The sequence below is a fragment of the Pristiophorus japonicus genome, chromosome 20 (genome assembly GCF_044704955.1).
Source record: "Pristiophorus japonicus isolate sPriJap1 chromosome 20, sPriJap1.hap1, whole genome shotgun sequence".
Classification (NCBI taxonomy): domain Eukaryota; kingdom Metazoa; phylum Chordata; class Chondrichthyes; family Pristiophoridae; genus Pristiophorus; species Pristiophorus japonicus.
The window spans coordinates 20605683-20627413 of NC_091996.1; positions in this window are offsets into that span (position 1 = coordinate 20605683).

The window sequence follows — 21731 nt, forward strand, 5'->3', positions numbered from 1 at the left end:
TATTTCACTCTTGTAAATAGTCAGCGTACACCCTTGACTCAATTCTCTCCAACTGCGGCTCCCTCACTAAACCCTTCTCGGGTACTTGAACGCATTGTTGTTACTCGGCTTGGTTTGCATCTCCTTGCCACTGTTTAAATTCCTGGTCAAAGTCACCAACTCCTTGATGTATTTGTGGAATTTCAATGATATTTCTGTGGGACTGTCCCTGCCTGCTTCCACTTTTATGGATCCAGCATATCTGTTAATGGTTTTTCCTTGTCCTGCACGTACACCTTTGGTGTGCTCTAGGGATCCATCCTTGGCCCTGTCCTAGCTTACATGTTTCTCCTTTGGTGATCTTATCCATAGGCATGGAGTCAGCTGATGTATTTACATTAACACCTGCTCTACCTTTCCACAACTCTGTCCAATTACTTGTCTGACATCAAGTTTTGGATAAGCAAGACCTTTTTCCATCTTAACATTAGCAACTCCAAAAGCATTCTGTTCAGCTCCTGCTAAAAACTACCATTGACACTGACTGACTTCATTCTATCCTTGAACCTGAGGCTACAAAAGCTCAATGTTCTGTTTGATGCTGAGCTTCAAATCATCTCCCTTGTCCAAGAACACTTATTTCACTCTTGTAAATAGTCAGCGTACACCCTTGTTCTCTCCAACTGCGGCCCCCTCACTAAACTCTTCCCTTTATTAAATTTAATCTTTTCCCCACTGTCACATTTTGCCATAGTTGGAAGAACCTCCAACGGTCCCGGCCCTGTTCGAGCTCCTAAACTAAACTCTTCCTAACTTCAAATGGCTCTTCATCCTTGCTGCTTCACCTATGCTCTGGGTTATCTTGCCTAATTTATCGTCATCTACTTCTCTCTCGTGGTGTGGGAAGTTTTGCTGCATTACAGATGCAAGTGTAGTAGCATTCCCAGTGCTCTGACTGAAACTGATTAACCAGGAATCAAATGCAAGACCTTTTGCATTGGAGTTTAGTACTGGCACAATCTCATTTGCAAAATATCTAGTTATTTAAATACAAAGTTACTGTATTTGTAATCTGATGGATCTTGAACTGCACTTTTAATTTGAAAGTTCTATGCACTCTAAGAATATCCTAATAACTGACCTAAGCATACATTTATCAAGGTTTAACAGTGAGCAATATTGCTCATAGTTCCTCGAGGTGTTCATAAAAACATAAAAAATAGGTGCAGGAGTAGGCCATTCGGCCCTTCGAGCCTGCACCGCCATTCAATGAGTTCATGGCTGAACTCTATCACGAGGGGTCTAGATAGAGAAAATGTTCGAGAACCAGAGGATTGGCAGATGATCCAAAGGTAACACACTTTAAGCAGTGACTGGTTAGGATCTGGAATGCACTGCCTGAAAGGATGGTGGAGGCAGATTTAGTTGTGACTTTCAAAAGGGAATTGGATAAGTACCTGAAGGAAAAAAAACATTGCAGGACTACGGAGAAGGGGTGGAAGATTGGGACGAGCTGAAGTGCTCTTGCAGAGAGCTGACACAGGCTTGACGGGCCGAATAGCCGCCTGTGCTGTAACGATTCTATGATTTCTATAATCAGGATTTTTGCTCCGTTATTCATTGAAACCTTTTGAAGCTTATGTACCTGTATTGAATTTTCATTCCCAACTGGGTCAAGAAGTAAGCTCTCTCCAGCTTTACATTGTCTTTTTTATTCCTCATTCACAGAAAATGCCCTTTTAATCATTTTAAAGAGCACAAAGCTAGCACAAATCCCTGTGATAACTTCAGCCTTCCAACACATATACCTATTCGGGTATCCTTTTATTGTGATTCCTGCTATGGTGTGCGCTTTGCTTTCCCTGCCTATACTTGTCCAGTTATGGATTTTTCTCCATTGCATGTTTGGTAGTTTGTATACTATCTGTAGATGAGAGCTACCTGGTTTTCTTGCCACAGGGAGCAGGTTCGACAGTGAGTCACACCCTTCCCTTTTTCTAAAAACTTAGAACTGTGTGTGATTGTAGGGTGGGGACAGGATTGGGCTTGTCTGTGATGTGCCTTCTGGTCAATGCTGCCTAAACTTTCGCCATCACAGGCAGTTCCTCGGAGTCAAGGATGACTTGCTTCCACTCTAAAAGTGAATTCTCAGCTGACTGAAGAGTCCAATATGGGACCTACAGTCTCTGTCACAGGTGGAGACAGTGGTTGAAGGAAAGGGTGGATGGGGAGCCTGGGTTGACGCATGCTCTCTCCGCTGTCTACGCTTGGTTTCTGCTTGCTCTCTGCGATGTGACTCGACGTGCTCAGCGCCCTCCCGGGTGTTCTTCCTCCACTTCGGGCGGTCTTGGGCCAGAGATTCCCAGGTGCCTGGGGGGGATCTTGCACTTTATCGAGGAGGCTTTGAGGGTGTTCTTGAAGCATTTCCTCTGCCCACCTGGGGCTCGCTTGCCGAAGCTCCACATAGAGCGCTTGCTTTGGGAGTCTCCCCTCGGGCTTGCGGATGATGTGGCCTGCCCAACGAAGCTGATCGAATGTGGTCAGTGCTTTGATGTTGTGGATGTTGGCTTGAGCAAGAACACTTGATGGTGTGTCTGTCCTCCCAATGGATTTGCTGGATCTTGCAAAGGCAGCGGTGTTGGTACTTCTCCAGCGTTCTGAGATGTCTGTTGTGTGTATATAGTCCACATCTCTGAGGCATATAGAAGGGTGGTTATCACAACTGCCCTATAGACCATAAGCTTGGTGCCAGATTTGAGGTCCTGATCTTCAAACACGCTTCCTCAGGTGACCAAAGGCTGCACTGGCGCATTAGAGGTGGTGTTGACCTAGTCATCAATGTCAGCCCTTGCTGACAATAAGCTTCCGAGGTATGGAAAATGGTCCACATTGTCCAAGGCCTCGCCGTGGATTTTGATGACTGGGGTGGCAGTGCTGTGTGGCGGGGTCAGGTTGGTGGAGGACCTTTCTCTTACAGGTGTTTAGTGTAAGACCCATGCTTTTGTATGTCTCGGTGACGGTGTTGACTATGGTTTGGAGTTTGGCCTCAGTGTACGCAGACACAAGCGTTGTCTGCGTACTGTAGTTCAATGACCGAGGATGCAATGACTTTGGATCTAGCCTGGAGGCGGCGATGGTTGAACAGGTTCCCATTGGTTCTATAGTTTAGTTCCACTTCAGCGGGGAGCTTGCTGAGGGTGAGATGAAGCATTGCCGCAAGGAAGATCGAGAAGAGCATTGGTGTGATGATGCAGCCTTGCTTGACGCCGGTCCGGGTGTGGATTCGGTCTGTGGTGGATCCATTGGTCAGGATCCATTTGAGGTCAAAGGCAGCCATGTACAAGGGGTTGGTGCTGTTCCTTGCATTATTCTTGCAGTTGTCGCGCCATGAAGATCATGTCCGTTCTACCCCTTAGTGGACAGAATCCGCATTGCGACTCTGGGAGGAGCTCTTCAGCCACAAGGAGAAGACGATTGAGGAGGATTCTTGCAATGTCTTTCCCTGTGGCTGACAGGGAGATTCCTCTGTAGTTACTGCAGTCGAACATGTCCCCTTTCTTGAAGATGGTCACGATTACGGCATCTCTGAGATCTGCCATGCTCTCCTCCTTCCAGATGAGAGATGAGGTTATGCATTTGTGCTAATAGTGCTTCTGCGCCATGCTTTAGTGCCTCAGCAGGAATTCCATCTGCCCCTGATATTTTCTTCAGCTGACGGATGGCCTTTTCTACCTTGTGGTGGGCTGGGGTTGTACTGAGACGGTGACGGGTAGCATGCTAGGGATGGAGGTGTTGGTAATGACAAGGTCCTGTTCTAGGCATTTTGTCGAGAGCAGGGTACCACTGGAGTTGGTTTTCCCTACCCCCTTTCTGCCGATCACACCTCCCCAGAGGTCTGTGTCCTTTCCGACCCTGATGTTGGAGGATCAGCTTGTTGCTCATTGTGACTCGGGACAGGGATTGTTCGAGGCTGGAGTAGAATCCCTCTTTGGTCTCATCTGCAGCGTCCAGTGTTGGGGTGTACGCGCTGATGACCATAGCGCACTGGTTCCAGGCTAGAGTGAGCCAACGAGTCATGGAGCGTTTGCTTATCCCGCAAGGGGAGTCTCTGAGACGTCCCACCAGTTCATTCTTGATGGCAAAGCCAACTCCATGGAAGCGGCGTTCTTCTGGTTTGCCTTTCCAGAAGGTGGTGTAACCACCACCTTGCTCTTTGAGCTGGCCTTCCCCTGCCCGCTAGGTCTGAATTAGGGTGGCGATGTCAATGTCACAGCGCCTGAGTTCCCGGGCAATGATGGCAGTGCGACGTTCCCGTCTGTCGCTGTTGGGATTGTCCATGAGGGTCCTGCCATTCCAGGTCCTGAACTTCATTTTGAAGTGTGGAAGACGCCTGTGCCCGAGTTCTTTTAATGTGGGGTGGCCGTTGGACACCAGCTACCACACGGGCTTAGCAGAGCGAGGTCTTGGCCCTGTGGCAAGGGAATCCAAGACGACTGGAGGCCAGGCTTTAATTTATGGGTCTAGTTGCCTACGGTTGGATGTGAACCGTAAGCTGAGCAGCGTCTTTAGGAGAGATGATGAGGGAGCCGATGTTTGGAGAGTAAGAAACTTGAGGGAATGCTTTGCTCTCCAGGTATTAGTTCCCGGCTGAGGGCAAGCACTGGGGCCCCGCTCGTGCTAAGATAGTCAGTATTGGAGAAGATGGAGCGGGGTGTCGCTGAACTTTCACATGACTGCAAGCTACAGGAACAATAGACTGGTCAAAATTAGTGCTCATGTGAAACTGGTAATTATTTGATCAGTTCATGCATACTAAGAACATCTTTAAGCATATTTCAGACATTGGAATGCTAACCGGCTGCAAAACAGTATAAGAATGATGAATACCTAGTCTTCCACCCACACAGTTCGTCAGAGCTGCGGTTGAGAGATGAGTCGTGAGACCAGTCACATCCGCACCAAGCTTTCAGTCATGCACTTTCAGACTAATTTTGCAGAATGGGTGTGCAAATGACATTAATTTCAATATAGGTAAGTGTGAGGTGGTGCATTTTGGTAGGAGGAATAAGGAGCCCTATTACTCCTCGGAAATTAAGAGTCTAAATTGGATAGAAGTGCAAAGGGATCCGGGGGTACAGATTCATAAATCATTAAAAATACTGTCGTGTATGTACTTTTGGAATCACTAGCCACTAGCTGGCGTCACTGTTGGAGGCTATTGGGCTGTACGCACGTGTGTGCAGCCCAAGTATAAAAGGCCAGCCATTTTGTCACTTTGGGCCTTAATAAAGCAGAGCCAAGGTCATACCTTTTGGGAGTTAAACAGTACTCAGTCTAACAGTTATTGCATACACAACAAGTACCAATGCAGGTTGACAAAGCCATAAAAAATGCAAACAAAGCATTGGGATTCATTTCTAGAGGAACAGATCTCAAAAGCAGAGAAGTGATAAACTTATATAGAACCTTGGTTAGACCACACTTGCAGTACTGTACACAGTGCTGGTCCCAATATTACAAAAAGGATACAAAAACAGTGAAGAAAGTGCAATAAAGATTTACAAGGATGATACCAGAACTGAAAGGGTTCAGCTATCAGAAAAGACTGAACTGGTTAGGGTCTTTTCTCTAGAAAAAATAAGACTGAGAGGGGACCTGATAGGGGTCTGTTAAAATAATGAAGGGTTTGATAGAGTAGATGTTTCCACTTGTGGGGGAGTCCAAATGGGGGGCCATAAATATAAGATAGTTATGAATACATCTAATCAGGAATTTAGGAGAAAGTTATTTTCCCGGAGAGGGATTAGAATGTGGAACTTGCTACCCATGGAATGGTTGAGGTGAATAGTGTAGATGCATTTAAAGGGATGCGAGATAAGTACATGAGGGAGAAAGGAATAGAAGGATATGTTGATGTCGGATGAGATGAAGGAAGGTGTGAGAAGGCTCATGTGGAGCTTAAACCTGTCCAGCACAGACCTGTTGGGCTGAATAGTCTGTTTCTGTGCTGTAAATTCTATATAAAAGCCCTGGGAGCAAATAGGTCATTTGGTCAAAAAGCCATCTGGTATTAAAAAGCCATAAAAGTGTAACATCCCTCCCCAAAAAAAAAACAGGTTGGGTCATTTAACAATGAAATTTATTCTTAACCAGTTGGAAGAAATTCCAGGTATTGATCCATGTCCTTCCCATTAGTCCTTTGCACAATCTGTGCAGTTACTGTCAATCTTGAACTCCCCCATTTGTATGGCTAGCAGCTATTGAACACAAATCCAATAAAAGCTAAATTTGTTTATTGTTTCGGAAGCCTGATCCTGCCTGTAACCTGATCTGATTGGCAATCTTCCCAGCCCTACCTACACTGCGTACTATTTTTTTTTAAATTCATTCATGGGATGTGGGCAGTGCTTGCAAAGCCAGCATTTATTACCCATGTCTAATTGACCTTGAGAAGGTGCTGGTGAGCTGCCTTCTTCAGTCCATGTGTTGAAGGTACTCACACAGTGCTGTTCAGGAGCGAGTTCCATAAGATAATGAGGGGGCTCAACAAGGTGGATGCAGAGAGGATATTTCCACTCATAGGGGAAACTAAAACTAGGGGACATCGTCTCAGAATAAGGGGCCGCTCATTTAAAACAGATGAGGAGGAATTTCTTCTCTCAGAAGGTTGTAAGGCTGTGGAATTCTCTGCCCCAGAGAGCTGTGGAGGCTGGGTCATTGAATATATTTAAGGCAGAGATAGACAGATTTTTGAGCGATAAGGGAATAAAGGGTTATGGGAAGCCGGCAGGGAAGTGGAGCCGAGTCTATGATCTTATTAAATGGCGGAGCAGGCTCGAGGGACCAAATGGCCTACTCCTGCTCCTATTTCTTATATTCTTATAATTTTGACCCACTGACAAAGAAGGAACGGCAATGTGTTTCCAAGTCAGGAATATGTCTGACTTGGAGGGGAGCGTGGAGATGGTGGTGTTCCCATATGCCTGCTGCCCTTGCCCTTCTAGATACTAGATGTTATGTCTTGAATAAAGCAATGTGACTGAGTACTGTGGACGTGAGTAAGTGTGACCTTAGTCTCTTTATTCTAACTCCAGAGTGTTGGTACAGCATGGGAGGTCTGCTTATATACAGTGCTCCCAAGGGATCCTGGGATCCCTTGGGGCTCCCAAGGGATGCTGGGATCCCTTGGGACTCCCAACAGATACGCTCTCTGGTGGCAGTAGAATGCTGGTTACATAGTGTTGCATACATAACATCACTCCCTCCCAAAGTCAATAATACACTTATTTACAGGGCGAGACGATCTGGGGCTTTCCGCTCCCTGAGTCGATAGTCTCAGTACAAGTGCAGGTGAGTTGGTTGGGCCTTCGCTGGGCTGCTGGGGATGATGAGTTCAGCTTCATGGTCAGCCGTGATGCTGGTTGCCACTTGTGTGTGTGTCGGAGGGTCGAAGTTGGCGGTGTCCTCTTCAGGTTGCTCATGGCAATCTGTTAATCGCAGTTTGGTTTGATCCAAATGCTTTCTGTAAGTTAGTCCATTTGCGAGTTTGACCTGAAACACCCTACTCCCTTCTTTGGCTATGACGGTGCCAACAAGCCATTTGGGACCATGTCCATAGTTGAGTACAAATACAGGGTCATTGACTTCAATATCGCGTGACAAATTTGCACGATCATGGTACATGCTTTTTTGATGGCACCTGCCTTCGACATGATCCTAGAGATCAGGGTGGACTAGAGAGAGCCTTGTTTTGAGCACCCTTTTCATGAGCAGCTCAGCTGGGGAACCCCGGTGAGCGAGTGGGGTCTGGTGCGGTAGCTGAGCAGGACTCGGGACAGGCGGGTCTGCAGGGAGCCTTCCGACACGCGTTTCAAGCTTTGCTTGATGGTTTGGACTGCCCGTTCTGCCTGGCTGTTGAATGTGGGCTTGAACGGGGCAGATGTGACGTGCCTGATCCCATTTCAGGTAATGAATTCCTTGAATTCAGTGCTGGTGAAACACAGCACGTTGTCGCTGACAAGGACATCAGGCAGGCCGTGCGTGGCAAACATGGCTCGTAGGTTTCCGATGGTGGCCATGGACGTGCTTACAGACATTATCACACATTCAATCCATTTTGAATAAGCATCCACAACAACCAAAAACATTTTGCCTAGGAATGGGCCAGTGAAGTCAATGTGGATCCTGGACCACGGTTTGGAGGGCCATGACCACAAACTTAGCGGTGTCTCCCTGGGTGCATTGCTCAGTTGGGAGCAAGTGTTGCATTGGCGCACGCAAGACTCCAAATCTGAGTCGATGCCGGGCCACCACACATGGGCTCTGGCTATAGCTTTCATCATTACTATGCCTGGGTGGGTACTGTGTAGGTCGCATATGAACATTTCCCTGCCTTTCTTAGGCAAAACCGCGTGATTATCCCACAAAAGACAGTCCGCCTGTATGGACATTTCGTCTTTACGCTGCTGGAACGGCTTGATCTCTTGCACCTCCACTGGGACGCTGGACCAGCTCCCATGAAGGACACAGTTTTTTTTACCAGGATCCTGGCTGGTCTAGGTCCTGATCTGGCGGGCCGTAACGGGTGACTTTTAGTTTTCAAATGCATCCATCACCAAGAGCAAGTCTGCAGGCTGTGCCATTTCCACCCCGTGGTGGGCAATGGTAGCCGACTGAGAGCATCAAGCACAGTTCTCTGTGCCTGGCCTGTGGTGAATTACATAGTTATATGCAGACAGCATGAGCGCCCATCTTTGGATGCGAGCAGAGACATTGGTATTGATACCTTTGCTCTCTGAGAATAGCGATATGAGCAGATTATAGTCAGTTTCTAACTCGAACTTAAGCCCAAGCAGATACTGGTGCATTTTTTTTACCCGGTATACGCATGCCAGAGCTTCTTTTTCAATCATGCTGTAGGCCCTTTCGGCCTTGGTCCAGCTCCTGGACGCATAAGCGACCGGTTGCAATGTTCCCGATTCGTTAGCTTGTTGTAACACACACCCGACCCCGTACGAAGACGCATCGCAAGCTAGTACTAAACGTTTACATGTATCATACAAGACAAGCAGTTTGTTGGACCGTAACAGATTTTGGGCTTTCTCAAAAGCTGTCTCTTGTGATTTACCCCATACCCAGTCATCTCCCTTGCGTAGCAACATGTGGAGAGGTTCTAGCAAGGTGCTTAACCCGGGTAGGAAATTACCAAAATAATTGAGGAGTCCCAGAAACGACCGCAGCTCCGTTACGTTCTGTGGTCTCGGCGCACTCTTGATGGCCTCCGTCTTGGAGTCGGTGGGTCTGATGCCGTCTGCTGCGATTCTTCTCCCTAAGAACTCGACCTCTGGCACCAGGAAAACACACTTCGAGCGTTTCAACCTGAGTCCCACACGATCTAGCCGACTTAGAACCTCTTCCAGGTTCTTCAAGTGTTCAATGGTGTCCCGACCTGTGATCAATATGTCGTCCTGGAAAACCACGGTGCGCGGAACCGACTTTAGCAGACTCTCCATGTTCCTTTGAAAAATAACCACGGCCGATCGAATTCCAAACGGGCATCTATTGTAGATGAACAGACCTTTGTGCATGTTGATGCAGGTGAGGCCTTTCGTAGATTCCGCCAGCTCCTGCATCACGTAGGCCAAGGTCAGGTCCAACTTGGTGAACGACCCCACTCCTGCCAGCGTCGCAAATTGGTCGTCTGCCTTGGGTAGCGGGTACTTGTCCTGCAGCGAAAAACGGATAATCATTACTTTATAGTCCCCACAAATTATGACCATGCCATCGCCCTTGAGAACCGGAACAATCGGACTGGCCCACTCATTGAACTCCACCGGTGTGATGATGCCCTCTCGTTGCAGCCAGTCTAGTTCAATCTCCACTTTCTCTCGCATCATATATGGCACCACCCATGCCTTGTGGTGGATGGGTCGTGTACCGGGAATCAAGTGGATCTTCACCTTCGCCCCCGAGAAACTTCCGATGCCTGGTTCAAACAACGACGGAAACTTGTTCAGAACCTGGGCACATGAGGCGTCGTCGATGGACGAAAGCGCTCGGATGTCGTCCCAGTTCCAGCCAGCTTCTGCTGAACAGTGCAGGGCCATCTCCTGGTACAATCCGTAGTGGGACTTCGTGCACTGCTCCATCATAGGAGACTTTTCACTGCGGCACTGCCAATTACAGGGATCAGCTCTTTAGTGTAAGTTCTCAGCTTGGTATGAATGGGGCTCAGCTTGGGCCTGTGTGCCTTGTTGCACCACAGCCTGTTGAAGGCCTTTTTGCTCATGGTGGACTGGCTCGCACCCATGTCCAATTCCATAGATACTGGAATCCCGTTCAGTTCGACTTTTAACATGATCGGTGGACATTTCGTGATGAAGGTGTGTACCCCGTACACTTCTGCCTCCTCGGTTTGAGTCTCTAGTTCACTCTAGTTCAGTTTGATCCACCATGGATCGGTCTTCCTCTGCAACATGATGGTTTGCAGGGTTTGCAGCTCGTCTGCACAATCACTGGAGGTGTCCCATTATTCCACAGCCTTTGCACGCATAGTGTTTGAAGCGGCATTGATGGTCTCTGTCATGTATCTCACACTACTGTACATAACTGTATCTTACTATGCTATATATGACCATAACTAGATATGACCTGTAACCACAAGCATACCTTACCACCAGGGGTGCACTTGCAGGAGACACTGCATATTTGTCCCACACAGGTATATAAAGGCAGGTCTCAGGCAAGTGTGGCATTCGAGAGCTGTGTAATAAAGGTGCAGGTCCTGAGTGACCTTGACTTCAGCATGTGCCTCGTGTGAGTCTGTACTGCAGGGACAGGACATTACAGTGGTGACGAGTTACGGGATCACAGAATCCACAGAATGGCGACCATCGGCTCAGATGAAAAATACAATGCTGGAGATAATTGGGAGGACTTTATAGAAAGACTCCAGCAAAGCTTCGTAACCAAAGACTGGTTAGGCGATGATAAGGCAGACAAGAGAAGAGCCCATCTCTTGACCAGCTGTGGCTCGAAAACATACGCCTTAATGAAGGACCTGCTGGCACCCGAGGAACCAGCAAGCAAGTCGTTTGAAGAGTTGAGCACACTGGTAAGAGACCACCTGAAGCCAGCGAGCAGCCTACACATGGCCAGACACAGGTTCTACAACTTCAGACGCTGTGTCGGCCAGAGCATACCCGACTTTGTGGCGGAACTTCGGAGACTGGCTAACTTATGTGCGTTCTCCGATGAATTAAGGAGAGAAGTACGGAGAGACTTTTTTATTGAAGGAATAGGCCACGCAGGCATATTCCGAAAGCTTATAGAGACCAAGAACTTGACCCTAGCGGCAACAGCACTGGTTGCACAGACATTCTTGGCAGGAGAAGAAGAAACAAGGTTGATCTACACTGCGGGTACGACAACTAACGAAACATCGGAACAAGGGGTTCACAGCGTGAAACAAGCCGCTACCCCCACACACAGACAAAGGCAGGAGAGCAGGCCCTCAACAGCAGGCACTGGTGCCAGAAGCCATCAAGGGCCACATGAACGGCCATTCACACCTCATCAACCCACAATGCGAGCAATCAACTACAAACTGAGAAAAGCTCAAGAGAGATCAGCCAGACGCAGCTCATCCTTCAGAAACAATGGAAGCGGTCTGTGCTGGAGATGTGGGGGAAGTCACTCATTAAGGGGGTGTCGATTTCAGCATGCCGTTTGCAGGAACTGCAACTATACAGGGCATCTGGCCCGCATGTGTAAGAAAAACCAGCAGCTCGGCTGGTATACGAATCGGAAGGGTCGGAAAGCGGACCAGAAGACGATGGGGACAGTGCCCGGGACACCGAGATACAGCGGGTCAACACGATCAATGGACACTGTTCTTACAACAAGGCGCCTCCAATAATGATGAGGGTCCTACTCAACGGGATACCCGTCAACATGGAACTGGATACGGGAGCGAGTCAATCTCTCATGAGCGCTCAACAATTTGAACAGCTGTGGCCGCACAAAAGCAACAGACCAAAACTCACAAGGGTCGACACCAAACTAAGGACCTATACCAAAGAAATCGTCCCAGTCCTTGGCAGCGCCATGCTCTCAGTCACACACAAAGGGACAGTGAACCGACTTCCCCTGTGGATTGTCCCCGGAAATCTTCCAGCACTGCTGGGGAGAAACTGACTGGCAAAACTAAATTGGAAATGGGATGATGTTCACGCCATGTCGTCAGAGGAATGGACCTCCTGCTCAACAGTTTTAAGTTGATTTGAACATCTCTTTCAGCCAGGTGTGAGCACCTTCAAAGGGGCTAAAGTTAAAATCTACATCACACAGGATGCTAGACCGGTCCATCACAAGGCTAGAGCTGTGCCCTATGTGATGAGGGAAAAGATTGAACATGAACTGGACAGGCTTCTGCGGGAAGGCATTATCTCACCCATGGAATTTAGCGACTGGGCAAGTCCCATCGTCCCAGTCATGAAGCCTGATGGATCCGTACGAATCTGTGGGGATTACAAATCTACCATAAACAGAGTCTCCCTGCAGGACCAATACCCGCTGCCCAGAGCGGAGGACCTATTTGCCACATTGGCTGGAGGAAAACTTTTCTCGAAACTAGACCTCACATCTGCGTATATGACGCAATAACTGACCGAAGAGTCTAAGCTACTCACCACCATCAACACACATCGAGGCCTTTTCATGTACAATCGATACCCATTTGGCATCAGGACGGCTGCTGCCATATTCCAGCGCAACATGGAGAGTCTGCTCAAGTTCATCACGGGGACGGTTGTATTTCAAGATGACATACTTATCACGGGCAGGGACACCGACTCCCATCTCCGCAATTTGGAGGAAGTACGAAAGCGGTTGGATCAAGTAGGCGTACGAGTTAAGAAATCCAAGTGTCTGTTTCTCGCGTCCAAGGTTGAATTTTTGGGCAGAAGGATTGCCGCTGATGGAATCCGCCCAACAGAGTCCAAAACCAAAGCAATTCGCCTGGCACCCAGGCCCCAGAATGTCTCGGAACTGCGTGCCTTTCTCGGGATACTCAATTACTTTGGGAACTTTATGCAGAACTTAAGCACGCTGCTGGAGCCTCTCCTCGTGCTACTCAGAAAGGGGTGCGATTGGTTTTGGGGGGACGCCCAGGAACGCGCCTTCAATAAGGCACACAACCTTCTATGTTCCAACAGCGTTTTGGCTTTTTTTGATCCAGGTAAAAAGTTAGTTCTTACATGATGCGTCAGCGTACGGGTCGGGTGCGTTTTACAGCATGTCAATAGTGCGGGTAAATTACAACCCATAGCTTATGCCTCCAGGTCACTTTCACGGGCGGAGCGTGGGTACAGTATGGTGGAGAAGGAGGCGCTCGCGTGCCTGTACGGTGTCAAAAAGATTCACCAATACCTTTTCGGGGCCAAGTTCGCGTTAGAAACCGACCATAAGCCCCTCACGTCCCTGCTATCCAAGAGCAAGACAATAAACGCCAACGCCTCGGCGCGCATTCAACGGTGGGCACTCATGCTGGCGTCCTACGACTACACAATAAGGCACAGACCAGGCACAGGCAACTGTGTCGACACGCTTAGCAGGCTACCCCTGGCGACCACGGAAGGGTCTGATGAACAGGACTGTGAGATAGTTATGGCAATCAATGCCTTTGTGTCCACAGGTCCGTCCATGACGTCTCGCCAAATCAGAGCCTGGACAACCAGCGACCCCACGTTATCCTTAGTAAAAAGATGTGTCTTAACCAGCGACTGGGCAGAGGCTCGCGATGCCTGCCCCGAGGAGATCAAACCTTTCCATAGGTGCATGCATGAGCTATCACTACAAGCAGACTGCCTGATGCGGGGCAGCCGAGTAGTCATGCCTCTGCGAGGCAGAGACGCATTTGTCCGGGAGCTCCACCGCGAGCACCTGGGGATCGTTCTCATGAAGGCCATAGCCAGATCCCACGTCTGGTGGCCTGGCATTGACACGGACTTGGAGCTCTGCGTCCGACGGTGCATCATTTGTGCCCAACTTAGTAATGCCCCCAGGGAGGCCCCCCTGAGCCCCTGGCCCACCAAACCATGGTCGAGGGTGCACGTAGACTATGCGGGCTCATTCATGGGCAAAATGTTCCTCGTAGTTGTAGATGCATTTTCAAAGTGGATCGAATGCATCATTTTAAACTTGAGCACCACCTCCACCACTGTGGAGAGCCTTGGAACCATGTTCGCAACGCACGGAATTCCTGACATATTGGTCAGTGATAACGGTCCATCCTTCAACAGTGCAGAATTCCAAGATTTGATAGTTGACCACGGTATAAATCACGTTAAAACGGCACCGTTCAAGCCGGCCTCCAACGGCCAGGCGGAGCTGGCAGTGCAAATCATTAAACAAGGCATGCTCAAAATCCAAGGTTCCACGCTGCAGGGCCGCCTTTCGTGACTGCTGCTGGCATACAGATCTCGTCTGCATTCATTGACTGGGGTTCCCCCCGCGCATCTATTGATGAAACGGATCTTAAAGACAAGGCTCTCATTAATCCTCCCAGACATGCATGAAATCGTTGAGGCAAAGCGCCGTATGCTAACTGAGTACCATGACCGAAATTCGAAGGGGAGTGGAATGAGGTAGGGGACAAAGTGGTTGTGCTAAACTATGGCAGGGGTCCCAAATGGCTTGCAGGGACAGTAACAGGCAAGGAAGGAAACAGGCTAATGGTTGTACAAATGGACAATGGCAAAACCTGCCGGAGGCATGTAGACCAAGTAAAAAGTAGATTCACCAACAACACTGCAGAACCAGAGGCAGACTACAATGTGGAACTCACACCACATCTGGTGGACAGACAGAGGGAAGAACCTGAGGAATGGGCAATCTCAACAGACAGCCCAGGCGAGATACCAGCAATCATACTGAATGAAACAGACAGCCCAGGCGAGATCCCAGCAATCACACCGAAAGAAAAACAGGCACCAAGGCAAACAACTGAACCACAACTAAGATGCTCCACACGAGAGCGTAGACCACCTGACAGACTGAATCTATAAAGACAATAAGACCTTGGGGGAGGGTGATGTCATGTATCTCACACTACTGTACATAACTGTATCTTACCATGCTATACATGACTAACTAGAGATGACCTGTAACCACAAGCATACCTTACCACCAGGGGTGCACTTGCAGGAGACACTGGATGCCCATACAGGTATATAAAGGCAGGTCTCAGGCAAGTGAGGCATTCGAGAGCTGTGTAATAAAGGTGCAGGTCCTGAGTGACCTTGACATCAGCATGTGCCTTGTGTGAGTCTGTACTGCAGGGACAGGGCTTTACAGGCTCGATGATCACCTCTGCAGCGCCAACATGCTGTCAATTGCCTCGCATTAACGCCTGATGGTGGAATCTGAATCATCTGAGGTCATGCAGCTGCAAGCGTGTACGTTCTGCCATATGCATTGCTGCCTGAAAACGACATTGCTTTGTGTACAGTACTTGCTGGAACATCTTTATGCTACAAAATCTGTTTGGTGTTATCGCTGGTGGACATAAATGTCTGGTCTATCGTTATGGCTTTGCTCAGGTTCGCTGTTTCAACAGTCAATGCTTTGCGAAGGATAACCTCATGGCCAATGCCAAGCACAAAAAAGTCTCTTAGCATTTGCTCCAGGGATCCATCGAATTCGCAATGTCCTGCAAGGCACCTTAGTTCGGCCTTCAGACCGTTGACACGTGTAAAATCGATACCTTGCCATCAGAACGCTCTCCTTCGGATTTAGGTGCTCCCGGACCAGCGTACACAGTTCTTCATACGATTTGGTTGTTGGTTTCACCAGAGCAAGAAGATTCTTCATGAGGCCATAGGTTGTTGCCCCACAGATGGTGAGGAGGATCGCCCTTCATTTGGCAGCATTCGCACTCCCAGCTCGTTGGCCACGAAGTATTGGTCGAGTCGCTCCACGAAGGCCTCCCAATCGTCCCCTTCTGAGAATTTCTCCAGGATACCAACAGTTCTCTGCATTCTCTGCATGGTCCGTTATCTTGTCGACAGTTTTTATGTCTTGAATAAAGCATTGTGACTGAGTACTGTAGACGTGAGTAAGTGCGACCTCAGTCTCTTTGTTCTAACTCCAGAGTGTTGGTACAGCATGGGAGGCCTGCTTATATACAGTGCTCCCAAGGGATGCTGAGATCCCTTGGGACTCCAACAGATAGGCCCTCTGGTGGCAGTAGAATGCTGGTTACATAGTGTTGCATACGTAACAGTAGAGGTCGCAGGTTTGGGAGGTGCTGCCGAAGAAGCCTCGGTGAGTTGCTGCAGTGCATCTTGTAGATGGTACACACTGCAGCCACGATGCACCGATGGTGGATGTTTAAGGTGCTGCTATAATATAAACATTGCTTGCAAATGGATTTTAGAAATAACCTACTGCAAAAAGGCCTCTGGCAAATTGAAAAGTATGTAATTTATATGTAAACCGTACTACTGTAATTTTGATGTCCATGTCATTTCAGGCTTGTAGAAACTGCTAATTCAAAATACGTTGGCCTAGATGTTGCTGTAGCCAGGCATCTAATGCTGTCTGCCATTAATTAGACTTGTCCTTGCAGTTAGGTTTTTAATTTTGATGAGATCACAGCAAGGGAAACAGGGCATCTGGGACCTGAGCGAACAGGGAAAGCAATTGCGTATCTCCTTAACCAATCAGATTGAAGGATTGTCTGTGATAAAGTGAAATAATGAGATGACGGAGAAGGCAGTGTAAGTTAGAGCAGGTGAATTCAATGTCAAGTCAGGGACAGAAATACAAATAGAGAGGGAAAGAAAGATTGGATTAAGCGAGAGAGAAAAGTGACAAAGGAAACGTACATTTTAATTTCTTTTAAAGATGTGTCATTTAAAAAATCTTCAACAATTAATACCTGAAGGAATGAGACTCCACACATTTACTAGCTAATTTCCAGTGCCTGACAGGTTGATTGCCAATAATTAACACTTATTATTGTCGTTAAAAGGGTACTTGCGCTTGTAATGCCAAGACTTAACTTTCCGTGGTGAGTTTAGTTCAAATCTACTGAGCAAATACAGCGACTTCACGCTGTAAGAGAAAAGTTTGGCATTAGGGGTACCAGCGGGACAAGGGTTAAAGTGCTGGTTCCTGCACCGACCCATAAGGAGGTAAAAGGCCTCTCTTTGGCCTTGTACATTCCAGTACCAAGGCTCCAGAAGTTATCAATTCAATAATATTCCGACAGGATACGATGTGAGAACCTTAACAGACATTGATAAGACCTTGCGAAGAGGCTCGAGGCAGACTCACGGGCATCAAGGAGAATCAACAAATTCTGACCTAATGAAGTCATTCTAGTCACGGCCTAAGGTGGTCACGAGGGTCTTGGCCTGTCAATCCGGAGTAGCACTGATAAGGTAATCCAATTAGAGATCTAGGGTGCTCTTACCAGGGAACGGAGGGGTTTTTGAAATGTATAAAAGTTGTATGATTGTGCTGTTCGGGGAGCATCTCCACTCACAGGCGGCTGTGATGAGAGGTGCTCTCGGACGTTCGTAATAAAAGATCGTTATACCTTGCCATTCGTCTCTGTCTTCTAACTCCGGGGGCTGTTATGCGGGTTGGGGCGAGCGTCGACCCTCTATATCAGGGGGCCCGCTCGTGGGAGGAGAAGCCTTCCCATTTTCCCCTTACATTTGGCGCTGCGAGCAGGGTACGGACTTCCCGAACGGAACAATGACCCAGCTGTTGGGGTGAGTATGTTTTAATTTACCACCTTCAGATTAGAGCGGTGTCATTGTAAACCGCAAGGGAAGGACATCTGTACAAAGAACCATTTGTAGCAGGTCCAGGAGGGACGGAGACGGAGGACAAGGACGATCTAGGGGTGGAAAGGGGTCAAAAGGTACATCCTAAAATGCACGCGTGGAGGTAGCACGGCAGTGCGAGGGTACGACGCAAGGGAAGATTATAGGGGAAGGTCTATTGACCCGAAGTGGTACGAGCGCACGGTGCAGGGAGGAGAGAGTGAGGACATGGAGACGACGTCCCCGCAGTGACGAGACATATTGACCCAAAGCGTGGCAGTATGAGTGTACGGCGCCAAGGGAAGACATATAGATATAAATAACGTCCTGCATACCTAACACAAATTAAAGAGAGTGCCCAAGATAGCACGGAAGAAGATGGGTAACATGGCTAGTAAAAAGACGAATAAAACCAATCATTAATTGTAACTTGCGTAACTACGTAATGCCATAAAAAAGCTGATAGTGACTATCTTAAGTGACATATGGATCCAAAAATAGAGCCGGCCAAACAATTAATAAGCTTTGTTGAATGAAGAGAGACTTTTGTGAATGTCTGTCGTTGAGTGAGAGTCCTTGTGTGATTTTTTGACTGCAGATTGAATTTTTCCTGTGTCTGAAAGCCTGTTTGGAACAATGGGGGAGTTGTCTGTTTGTTTTAGTTCCATCCACTTTTTCAGACAGTGTGAAAGTTTTTTTTAACCTTTGTAGTGTTGTCCTGTATGTAGGAAGTTTTAAGTTAGAAACGCAGGTGTGGATTTATTCGGATGATATTAAGAGAAGGCACAGCAAAATACTGAGATGGATTCAAACTAAAAAAAAATTAAATTAAATCTGATCTCTTAAAAAAAAGGAGGAATAAAACCAAAAGGTTTGGAAACAATCTATAAATACCTCCAGGGATCAGGTCAAACTCCTGGGCGAGTGGCAAGCTATCTGCGAAGGTATAAAAGGGACTTTTGAAAAAAAAAAGGTTAAAACGGCAAGCTTTAGCAGTTTAGAAAAAAGGAGATTGTAACGGCCTTGAAACTGGAACATTTGAGATAATGAAAAGCAGCCCTCAAAGCCTACGTGCTAGACTCCATTCTAGTTATGAAGAAAAGAAAAAAAGATAAAGACGCAACTTTGGAAAGAAAACAAATTGAACGAATTTGAAAGAAAAGGTGTCTTCGATTGTCTGATGATATTAAATTAACAAATTTACAGAGACACGAGCCCTCCGTGTAAAATACAAAACCTAATTTGGAGAAAGGAGATCTGGAAAAAAAAAGACGTAACGTACTAAAAAGGTGCTGACAAAAAAAAGGGGTGTTTGTGATGGAAAAAGACATAACTTACTAAATACTAGTTGATATCGGCTGTGAAAAGATATTGGTTTAATGATTTTAAATTACGAGAAAGTTTCACTGCAGTTTGAAAGATTTCCAAAATGGACGTTGTTTATCAAGAAAAGTCCCGAACAGTCTAAACAAGCAGGAAGGTTTTGAAAATAACGAGGAGAAAAGATCTAAGCTATACGAACTCAGCACAGAAAGAAAAAAATTGGGAATTAGAGAATCTTACTGAAAAATTGGAGTGTAATCTAAAATGCCGTCTTTCCTGATGAGAAGACTTTTATTATGACAGCTTTACTAATGATTTCTGCTGTTTTAACGGATTCCTAATTTCTAAGCAAGTTTTGAAGGCACAAAGACTTAAAAAAAATTTTTCGGATGATTACGCAAAGTCACGTAATGACATCAGGCCTTCTTACAAACCTGTAAAGGAGTTAACCCTTTCCATTGACAGCTGTTTTATACTGGACATTATTAATTTGGATTTCTTAATAGAATAAAAAAGACTCACCTGACAGATAGAGGAAATGGTGGGATAGTCAGAATAAAAATAAAACAGAACTACCCTATGTAATAATACTCACCTGATACAAATAAAAGAAAGATACTCAAACAAAACAAATTCAAGAGTTAAAAGCCAAGATAAATAAGCTGGAAGAGATTTTTTTAAAAACGGGACCAGACGGATAGTGCAGTGCGCAGCCATAGCACCATCACCTATGGCAATAGAGCCAATGTACCTCACGATGGATAAGTGTAGTCCACAAACCCAACCTAACCCTTACCTCCGATTTCACAGAATGACCTCGACATGCATGGATAAAAGATGAGTAGACCAGAACCTAACACCTGGTGACGACCAGGCTATCTCTTTAAAATTTGCAGATAAAACACTCACCGAGATGGGACCACAGCGGCTACTTCGACTCTGGAGACTCAGGATACTGAGAACCTTAAGGCCCACGCAAGCACTGGATAATACAGATGGACTACGAGAGATATAGCACACACAGGAAAGACACAACTACATGAACTATCTTTGTTTAATTTAACTGACGAAATATGCATCCCAGCAGCCAAGGACTGGAGCAAGGACAGAACTTATTTTAACGCATGGCTATGTATAGTGTATTAAGTAAGGTTGTAATGCAGCAGGCTGCCAATGACATGGGCACCAGTAGATTCCGAGGACAGGAGCAAGTTCATAGAAACAAAAGGGGAAGGGCGCAGAAATCCAACTGGATGGAATTTCAGTTCTTGAAGCTCATGCCTGGGTGGATGAAGCTGCAAATCAAGCAGCTAAATCCACCCCGCAAGAAACAGAAGGGTGGGAACAGAACGGAGCAAAAAGGGGGGTGGGACCCCAGGATGTTTAGGAAAACTGGCCAGTGGGATAAAATGAAGACCAAGGGAGGTCTCTGGAATATAAGGTGTATGTCCTGAAGCGTGACACAGTAACAACTCGGAGAAGCCGGTATTGATCATGCGCAGCGCAAACAAGAAGGAATACAACCTAAAAAGGGGGGCGGATGGAATGTGGAGGAAAGATGACAATAAAAGTCCGGCTGGGACACCAAACACGCCCAAAGGGACCCTGGGAAGCCTTACCGCTGCCCCGACAACCACCCTGGGGACAACAACTCTTCCCAGCACAACCACCCAAGTCCCCTCATAAGCCCGTCCATAAAGACTGGAGCCAAAGGGGGGCTAGTAATAAAAGAATCTAAAGAAAGGATATAATTGGGGTGCATCAGCGACTACTTAACCTAAATCTAATGGATATCATTCTTCCTAGCTTCTGTGGGAATGAAACTATAAGTCCATACCAGAACCTGACACAACGGCTCCTCGAAGACCCGGAATCCACTACCCTGATCGATAATATCGGTGAAGTAAGAAACCAAACTCGGTTGCGTTACCATCAGCCCGCCAGACGGGTGATTAAAATTAACAATAGTACCAAAGGCATTGACATAACCGACTGCAATAAAATTAACCAAGTGGTTTTATGTCGAGGTACGCCACGAATGACGAATGATGATTGCAGATTCCACCAAACAAACGGATGCATGCTGAGTATCACTCCTCTCGAACACGATTCCAAAACAATTGCTGCTCCACAAGGGAATGGAGATTTGGTGCGTGAGCACAGGAGCAGCCAACCCGACGATTAAGACCAGGGGAGGAGTCGCCCCCCTGTGTCATCACCAACCCCATCTTCTGTTTCAGGCCCATGGGAAAAATAGACATAAATGGATACCACATACTCCCGAGACAACAAAATCATCCACGGAACGGTCATGAATATCCTCCGAGAAGGGTACAAGGAGGCAGTATGGGAACCGCAAGAAAAACAGATACCCGAATTAAGTGAGGAACGATTGGTGCAATATCCAGCTGATGGAAGAAATAGACAAACCTACAAAGAGACACTAACGCGATGCTGGCCAACCAGCCTTGGTACTCAAAACTGTGGAACATTGGACTTAATATTCAGATCCACCCATGGATAAGAATTATATCACATGCACTTGTAGTAATACAAGGCCTGGTCCTGATGGTACTGGTAGGGCTAACATGTGCA